Raw genomic sequence first — 10,513 nt, 5'->3', positions numbered from 1 at the left:
ACTGGCCCTACATTTCAGCCCTCTGTCCAGGAGGAATTCCCAAATGTCCTCCATTTTGAGCATCCCTAAGAAGCCTGGATGTGGCTTCCTTAAGATCCTTTGTTGGCTTCCAAGATGCTTCTAGAACCCTGAGCAAAGCCAATACTTTACTAGTAACGAACCCTGGACTGGGTCTGCATTTGAATCATTGCATCCATTTGTCCATTGGGCTGTAACAATTGCACCATGTCCTCCAATATCCCATCAGGGCCTAACATCTTGGCTGCCCGACACTCGCCAAGCTCTGGGTTCGAATCCTGTCTGCTGCTGCTCCATTAGAAGGGCCCATTCGAGCCCCCTGTTTGCAGCCAGGACCGGCTGCCAACTAGACCAGTTTCTCCAAGAGGAACAGCAAATGTGGTTGAATTCAAAGATATATAGCCACGGGAGTCTCTAGAGTCAGTATATAGAGAGATCTTGTTGCACCTTTGAGCCTAACTGGAAGAAAGAGGTTGGCAGCATGAGCTTTCCTAGGACTTTATCACACAGGAGGCAAGCCCCATTAAATCGGCATTAAATCCTTTCAATATCGCTCAATAACGGGTTGGTTTTCACATTGCCATTATCCTGTGAATAAAGTGGCAAAACCACGATTATCTTGTGGATAAAGTGGCTAAATTACGCCGCTTTTTGTTCACGGGATTTCTTTGCCGATGGGTGCAATTTTGCTGCTTTTTATTCACGGGATCATGGCGCCGCCGCGTGGATGTCGCACAAAAACTAACCCATCATTGTGTGATATTGATGGGGCTTAATGCTGATTTAATGACGCTTTCCTCCCGTGTGATAAAGTCCCTAGCCTGCAGTCGACTTCCTCAGACACATTTGGACAAACACAAATGTGGTGTTATTATTCAATGGGCTTCTTAGTGATGCTCAAAATGGAGGCCATTTTGGATTGTTTCCTGGAGAGAAGGTTGGAATGTAGGACACATCCTGGGAACGGAGGACATCTGGCTGCCCTTCCCATGCACTCTTTTGCTCACTTTCGCACATCCTCTTCCCCAGATGATCTTTTTCTCCTCTCTCCCATTTCTCTCTTCCTCTTGTGCAGCAACATGCACAATGTCTCTCACACCACACACACGGTCCTACATTCTTCCTGGCCCACTCACACACAATGCACACACTCTCCCATGCACTCATAAATACATTTGCACACAATTGCCTCTTTCTCTCTCTCACACACACACACAGTGTCATATATTCTTAAACACACAGACAGACACTCACACCAAGTCACACATTTGGTCTCATACACCAAAACACTTCCCCATACACTCATAAATACATTTTCAGACAATTCTCTTTCTCACACCCGCACCCACTCTAAAGTACATTGTCACCCAGTTGTCTCTCTTTCACACCCACCCATCCACATACACTGTCATACAGTCTTCACACACACACACACACAGACTCATAGGCGTTTATCACATGGGGCAGAATTGGTAGTTTAAACAGTGATTAACCCATCAAATTTGTGCAGATTAAAATGCAATTCAAATGCAACTAAAACGTGATTAACATTTTCACACACAAGAGCCATTATTCCGGGAATAACCAGAGAGTAACCAGGCCATAAACAAACAAATCCTGTGAATGGTTTGTTGCTGTTTATTGCCTGGTTAGCCATGGGATGATGGCACTTTAATCGCTTTTCACCGCAACATCATGTGAAATGAAAACAATTAGCGCAATTGTGCGATCATCACGGAATAGTCCCAGGATAATTGTGCTTTGAACGTGATGTTGAGTGAAAATGTTAATTGTGAATGCGCAATTTTGATGGGTTAGGCATCATTTATATTTCCAATTGTCCCTGTGTGATAAACTCCATACATTCGGTCTCACACACAAAAATGCTCTCTCACACACTCATACATTTTCACACAATTATCTCTGTTACACACACACATAGAGTCATAGAATCCTAGAGTTGGAAGAGACCCCATTCTGCCATGCAGGAAATCACAATCAAAGCATCCCCATTGACAGATGGCCATCCAGCCTCTGCTTTAATAATAACAATAATAATAATAATTATTATTATTATTATTTCTATATATCCCGCCTCTCCCTATGGATTGAGTCAGGAGAACAGCACAAGTACCTCCAAAGAAAAGACCCCACCACTCTCCATTGAGGGAGTGTCTTCCACTGTCGAACAGTTTTCACTCCTCCTTCTTCTATGTCCAATCCTGCTTTTCTTACAGTACTTAAGCGGAATATAAATAAAATAAATTATATTAGTATGTTCTGCCTATAAGTTGAGCAGAAAAGGTGAACAGATGCAGCCTTGCCTGGCCCTTTTGCCAACTAGGAACCACAGATTCCTTATGAGGACCATCAGATGTTGTGGCGCTCCCATGCCCTTAAGAGCCATCCGTAGCTTTTGGGGATCTATGTAGTTTTGGTGATCTATGCAGTCAAATGCTTATTACTTCTTTAGAAATTCAATAAATGAATGAATAAATAATTTATGGCCTGTATAAATAGCTTTTGTTTTGAATTTGCCAATAATCCTCCCTTCATCTCCATTTCTGGTGTTGCATCCCATCATCCTGTTTCTTTCCCTGTAGGTGGTTGTGTGTGTGTGTTTTTGCGCCAGTTTCTCAGCAAGGGCTGCCACGGCTGTAATAAGAAGCTATTATGAGGAACAGATGAAACAAGCAATTTCACTCGCAGCAGGATACAAAAGATGGGCTGTGGATGTAGGCATTGCCATCCCTGTTACATACTGCAGTAACCATTAGAAAAGGCTGGTTGGAGACTATATGAGGGGAACAAATCACAGGCTTGCAGACTTGAACCTTTTTTCAGTATTGTAGCTGGGTTTTTAAAATATAATTTGGGCTGATGAATTCAAAAAGCACGATAAAATGTTGCACTACGCCTGCAGTTCTTTCACAAACTCAATATTTTTATCAATTCAGTCATCATTCAGTGCAGACGCTGGTGCAGTTTCTTTTAGCGCTTTTAAATGGATTTGTGTGTTTCAAATCAGCGAATTCAAGTCTTTTGAAAGTCTGTTAGAACCCAGTCATGAAACCCACTGGGTAACCTTATGGGTCAACTTTTTGACACGGGTATATTCTGTAGTTATTCCTTTGCTAAACTGTAAGATGGAACAGTGTGGTGTGCAATATGCATTTCCTTCTGGTTTTGGTGGGATTATTTTTGTCTCCCTGCAGGAACTCTGAAAAAAGATCAGTCTTTGGACTGTGAAACCCTATCATCGGAAAGTCAGAAACCTCTCCTCCTTACAATCTCCTCCTCCCTCTCCATCTAATCCCCTTTGGCCTGCTTCAGATGGTCCAGCGTGGCATTTTTGGGGAGGAGGAAGGATGCAAATGGGGGAAGAAATGCAGAGCTGGGAAACCACGCATGCTCCCTGCTCACATATTTCTCATGTTTCAAGCAATTGCACCAGAAATGTGCAGAGCAAGGATCTTTGTTTTCTTAAAGTGGCAGCTCTAGTCCGTTGAATGGTTATTTTAAAACAAGAAACGAAAAAGGAATTTGTCCCCAGCTCCCATGGAATTCCTGTTGCATTCTCTTGGTATTCAAGGAACAAAGGAAACATTTTTGTGCACATAGTAAAAAGAAAGCAAAAAGAGATTACAGTTCTAGTTTATCTCCACTTTTTCAGCCGGTTTTAAAATGTCCTCAGTTTCTTTTGCCTCTCCCAGGGTGCATCTACACTGTAGAAGTAATGCAGTTTGAGGCCACTTGAATGGCCATAGCTCCATCCTACAGAATCCTGGGATTTGTAGTTTGGTGAAGCACCAGCACAATTTGGCAGAGAAGGCAAAGAGTGGATCTAGGCTTTACTCTAAAGATTCACTTAATCAAAACTCAAGTGTAATATCAGGTTAATAATTCACCACTTTTGTCTTTTTCTATATCTGCCATTCGTATTTCCCCTTGTTCATTTGATGTTATAGAATATTGCTTCATTTACTATCATCTGCTTCTGGAATGTGGAATGTAAAGAACAGAGAAGAGTTTGTCTTATATTTTTATGTGGAATGTTTTATATTGAAATGCTTTTAAAAAATAACAATAGCACAATAATAAAAAGAATAATACTAGATTGGGTTAACTGACTCAGATGTGTTGGTATTAACAATAAATTTCCAAACCGGACAGTGAACATTTGTGTATGAAGATTAGTCTCCACCTAATTTTGGGTACTGACTTTAATACTGATGCAAATGTAGTCAGTGACACAATATTTCTTTGAGTTTGATCATCTATTCTTGTTCTACAACCAACTTCTTATTTAGGGTGTATCTACACCACTTTAACTGCCATGGCTCCATCCGACAGACTCCTGGGATATGTAGTTTGGTGAGGCATGAACACTTTGGCAGAGAAGTCTAAAGAGCTTGTAAAACTACAAAACCTAGGATTTCATAGGATGGCGTTACGGCACTTAAAGTGATGTCTGACTGCATTATTTCTACAGTGGAGATGAATCCCCGCTGTAGTTTCTGTTTCCTCTGCATACTGTCCCCTTTTGTTCTCTGTTTAGTTCAGGTGTTGCAAACTGAGTTCAAAATGCAAGGATAGCTTGGTGGTGTTACTATTGCCTTCAGATCATTTCTGACTTTTGGTGAAGCGATGCTTCCACAGGGTTTTCTTGCCATGTTTTGTTCAGAGGAGGTCTGTCATTGCCTTCCTCAAGACCGAGGGCCTGTGACTTGCCCTTGGACTTGCCTACGCCGGAAATCAAACCCTGGTCTTCAGAGTTGCCAACCTAGTTGCCGACCTAGTCCTGGCTGACTGGAGTAAATATCTGCCCGAGGACCTGAGTGTATGGGTTGATATGGCACAAAGTAAATCAAATATCGTATCTGCATCTGGAAATGACCTCTCCAGTGCTGGCCAACCGTGAGCATGAATCTCCCTTCCTTTGTTGGTTTAACCATGCGGAAGGCAATTCATAAAACCACACACAATGCCCTCTTGCTTTCATGCCCTGAAGGAAATTCCTCTAGTTCTATGGGATGAAAACCAACCGCCTCCAGTTGTTCATCTCCAACTCCAGGACAGATTCAACTAAACATTAAATACAGACTGAACATTAAATACCTTTTCAGTTTGATTTTTTTGTACTGTTTTGAATTGCTTTGTGTTGTGTGTGTGTTGTTTGTCTTAAAGTCAGTTCCGACGTATGGTGAACCTATTGTGGGATTTTCTTAACAAGTTTCTTCAGAGCAGGTTTGCCATTGCTATCCTCTGCGGATGAGAGAGTGTGATTTACCCAAGGACACCCAGTGGGTTTTCTTGGCTGAGTGGGATCGAACCCTGGTCTCCAGAGTCATAGTCCAATGCTCAAACCACTGCATCACGATGGCTCTCTTGAATTGTTTTAGAGACTTTAAAGTCAATCTTACTTGTATGCGACCCTAGTATCTTGAGATATAGGGCAGGCTATAAAGGTACCATGTTGTTGTTGTTGTTGTTTAATGGGAGATGGAATTTGCTGTATTTTTATCCTGATAGCTGCCTTTTGAATATTTCTATGCTGTTTCAAAGCAATGTTTTTAACAGGACTGCTCATTTAATTTTTGAAGTTTAATTTTTTAAAGAAATGTTTGCATTATAAATTGCATATCCTTTATAGCCAAGGATGCTGTATCCACAGATGCAAGCATCCATGGATTGAAAATATATATATATATATATATATATATATATATATATATATATATAAAAATCCATGGATGCTTGCATCTGTGGATAAAGTATATATATATATTCCAAAAAGCAAATCTTGATTTTTGCCATTTTATATAAGGGAAACTATCCAATTAACCGTCCAATTAAAAAGATTGTATGTACAGCGCTGTGTAAATTTACAGCGCTTTATAAATAAAGGTTAATAATAATAATATCTAAATATCCATTGCATTTAAAGGGACCTGAGCATCCATGGATTTTGGTATCCATGGAGGGTCCTGGAACCAAACTCCAATGCATACCATGGGCCCACTATATGTCCAGCCTGGGGTCTGTGGGATTTTTAGTACCAAGAAAACAACTTTTCCACATTTGCTTTTTTTTCATGAATTCATTTTAAAGGGTGGGGGTGGGTGGGGGAAATTTCTTGGTTTTCTTGTGTTCTTTCTTCCAGCATGATGTGTGTACGGTAGATATCCTAAGAGGCAGGACTCAGCTAGAGGAGAAAAACCATGGACCAATCCAATGCTTCCAGCTAAGATGTTACCCGAGAAAGGAGAGTAGTTGGTGGTCTTCCAGATGCGAGTTGTGCAACGCAGCTCATGTAAAGGCATTTCATAAGTAAGAAAAGCTGCTGGAGACCATCTGCTAAGTCTGGGATGGTGAGGGTTGTGCGCCTGCATTTCAACAGCTATATTTATGGGAAAGAAACATCTGGATTTGGCTTTAGGTGCATGCAAAAACTCACAATCCTCTGTCATCCTACTTTTTCAGCTACTTTTAAAATGTTCCAGTTTCTCTCTCCTTCTCCCACTGTTCCGCTTTGTCCTTGGATTTCCAGGGCTGAGCAGAGATTCAAAACCTGGTCTCCAGAGCCATAGTCCAACACGCAAACCACAATACCATGCTGGCTCTCATTTGCAGCTTAGGGAAGGGAATTTAAGATTTTTTGGCCAGAGAGGTCTAGTCCCACCCCAAAATCCATACCCCAGGATTACATAGGATGCAACCAGGGCAGTTAAAGTAGAATCAAGGAGCCATAAAAAACTAGGAGGGATAGCTAATACCCCACAGGACAGGATTATGGTTGTGTGCTATGGAATCTGGGGATTGATGCAGAGGTTGGTAAGATTGTTGTTGCTGTTGTTGTGGGCCTTCAAGTCATTTCTGATTTATGGTGACTTTAAGACTAATCTGTCATTGGGTTTTCTTGGCAAGATTTGGTCAGATGAGGTTTGTGATCACCTTCCTCTGAGGCTGAGAGAGTGTGATTTGCCCAAGATCCTCCAGTGGGTTTCAAGGCTGAGCTGGGAATTGAACCAAGCCAGGATGGCACAGTGGTTTGAGTACTGGACTATGACTCTGGAGACCAGGGTTCGATTCCCCACCCAGTCATGAAACCCACTGGGTAACCTTGGGCATGTCACACTTTCTCAGCCTCAGGTGAAGGCAATGGCAAACCCCCTCTGAACAGTTCTTGCCAAGAAAACCACATGACAGGTTAGCCTTAAGGTCATGATAAAGTGGAAATGACTTGAAGGCCCACAACAACAACCATGACAATCTCACCAAACCCTGTATCCCCAGATTCCATATGACACAGTTGTACTTTTAAAAGTGGTATCAAACTAGTATTACTGCATTGGGGGAAAACATAGCTGTCCTCTCTTTTATGGTATCATCAGTACTGTTGCTTCAAGGAAGAGAGTATGTGTGGAGGTATTCCCTCACCTTCCCCTCAGCACTACATAAGGTCACGCATACTCTGGTGCGCACAGCGAGGTTTTATTTTTAAACTGAAAAGCCACTGCAGAAATTGATATGGCCACCTTGACCTAGTTATCTTTCAAATTTGATACAAGCAGGGCTTGAGCCAGAATTCACCACTCCAGAAATGCAGAATCAGAAATGGGAACATCAGTAGAAAAGGGTTCATCACAGACTCAGAGAGGACCATCTTGTCCAATCCCTGCCATTGTCAGGATCGGTTGTTGTGGTCAACTTCCTTTGAGTCAGCCCCAACCAATGGCGACCCTGTGGATAAGACATCTCCAAGACACGGCTCTGATCCTGTCGTTTCATCTCTGTCTCCTCCCTAACTGAGTCTATCCATCTGGCCTGCTGTCTTTCTCTTTTTCTGCATCCCTCTAACTTTCCTAGCATTATTGTCTTTTCCAATGAATCATGCCTTCTTATGATGTGACCAAATTTTGATAGCCTTAATTTGACCATCTTGGCTTCTAGCGTTTTTTTGGGCTTGATCTGTTCAAGGACTCATTTGTTTGTCACAGTATCCTCAGGACTCTTCTCCAGCACCACATCTCAAATATGTTGATTTTCCTTCTATCCGCATTCTTCACTGTCCAGCTCTCACATCCGTACATAGTGATGCAGAATACCATAGCTTGGATGCATCTAACATTAGTACTCGTATATCTTTGCTGTTTAAGATCTTATTCAGTTCTTTCACTGCTGCCTTTCCCATCCCCAGTCTTCTTTTCATCTGTTGGCTGCAGTCTCCATTCTGATCTATCGAGTTTATCACACGGGACGGATCTTGTGCAGAAACTTGATTTAATGTGGGGGGAAAAAACCCTGCAAAAGTGGGTTGTTTTTCACACGACGTTCAGAGTTAACCCAAAAAGAAATTAGAAATAACCCACAAAAGTGGGTAGTTTTTCAGACAACGTTTGCGTCAATAAGAAATAATGCGACATTAATCTGAACACACACAAAGTCAACAAAACCTGTTCCTTTTTACTTTCGGAACTTCCCAAAATTAGAAAGGAGTTTGTTTTGTCAACTTCACGTTTGGATTAATGTCGTGTTATTTCTCATTGACGCCAACGTGTCTGAAAAACAACTCACAAAAGCGGGTTTTAAAATCCCATTTCTGCATGGGATTCAACCAGTTTGCCTCCAGTTTGCCTCTGTGTGATGAATCCCTATGCTTGATCCAAGGTGTGAAAAATCTAACTATTTCAGAAATCTTTATGTCAGGATCAGAGCCCCTCAGAATCCCTGCCATACTTGCTCTGCTCAATTATGCTTCACCTGCTGCATTGCTTTGTGTTATAAAGCTACTTTAATTTACTGAATAAAGTTTCCTGTTTTCCCACCAAGGCTTGGATTTCTGAACTAAGGTCAGCCAGTATATGACCGCCATGCAGGAATGGACACTCCCGACTGACGGCCATTCGCCTGCTTGAAAATCCCCCCAAAAGAGTTCCCACCACCCTCAAAGGCAACGTATTTCAGTGTTGAATAACTCTTACCATCAAGTAGTGCTTCCTAATGTTTACACAGAATCTCTTTTCCTGTAGCTTGAATCCATTGCTCCACGTCCTAGTCTGGAGAATTGCCTGTGACACAGAGAATATTGGTCTGGTCTCTATCCTCCCCCCCCCCCAATTCCATTCATCCAGATATCTGAAGAAAACCCTCTAGCAAATCACAATCCCAAACTTTGCCACTCTCTCAGCTGTTCAGGAATGTGCACATTGGTTCAAATCCCTGGCTACCCATTAGCTCAGCAAAACAAAGAGAATTGGCTTGTTTGTGCTAATGAGGAGAGAAAAGCTGTCATACCCAATTATTCTGTATGTTCTACTTCTAGTAAAGCTCCTCTCCCAGGGAAATTGCCTTTCCAAACACTGGAAGCACGTGAAGCACTGGAAGGATGCTGAATACATTTTTGGTGCTGCTGGGTTGCAGCAGCATATCTGCAACAATTGTTGTTATGTCATTTCCGACTTACGGCAACCTTAAGGTGACCCTATAATGAGGTTATTTTGGCAAGATTCATTCAGGCGAGGCTTGCCCACCACTGCCTTCCTCTGAATCTGAGAGAGTGTGACTTGCCCAAGGTAATCCAAGGGCTGAACGAGGATTTGAACCCTGGTCTTGAGTCAGTTCTCAAACCACAGCGCCACTCTGGCTCATCCAGCTTCCACTACTGCTGAACAAATGTAGGGTTAGCCACTTTGACCATCAGATAAAATCCAGGCCAGATGGTGGTTCTACCAAATTATCATCATCATTATTATTATTAAGATGAAGAATGAGGAGGAGGCAGGACCGCAATCTGGTCTGGATATTGTCCAGATTATTGTTGTTGTTGTTATTTGATCAATTTAACTGTTCCAAAATACAGGAAAGCATTCATCTTGCCCAAATTTAATGTGCTTCCATCTGCAGTACTGAAGGGAAGATACAATGAAGTACCATACTGTGAACGCTTATGCCCTTGGGAGGCAGAGAAAGTAGAAACTGTGTGTCATGTTTTATTGTATTGTTCTTTTTCTTGTGACCTTCAACACCATTTTATTAACCTAGTTCTACAAACTATACCTAGGAGATCTGATGTGTTTTACTTTGATTACCCTTTGGCCGGCCAGCATCCTGAGATTACAGCCAAGGTAGCTAGTTTTTGTGCGGCAGCAGTAGCTTGTCGGCATTGGATGTTATCTTAATATTAAAGTTATTATCATTTTTTTAAAAAATTATTATTGTAACACAAGTATTTTACAGTTGATCCTTTTTTGGCTCTGTATTTAATATTGTGTTTTGATGTATCCATTGCATTTTATTTGTCCTATTTTACTCCCTTTTTACTGCTCATTGACCAAAATAAATATACGTACATACGTATGTATGTATGTATGCATTATTAAGAAGAAGGAGGAGGAGAGACCAAAATCTGGTCTGGATATTGTCCAGATTTCATCATCATCATCATCATCATCATCATCATCATCATCATCATCATCTCTCCACGAATTGAGGT

The sequence above is a fragment of the Sceloporus occidentalis genome, unplaced genomic scaffold, assembly GCF_023333645.1.
Source record: "Sceloporus occidentalis isolate IW3139 unplaced genomic scaffold, rSceOcc1.0.p SCAF_2, whole genome shotgun sequence".
In the NCBI taxonomy this organism is placed as follows: Eukaryota; Metazoa; Chordata; class Lepidosauria; order Squamata; family Phrynosomatidae; genus Sceloporus; species Sceloporus occidentalis.
This window is presented reverse-complemented; position numbering follows the sequence as displayed.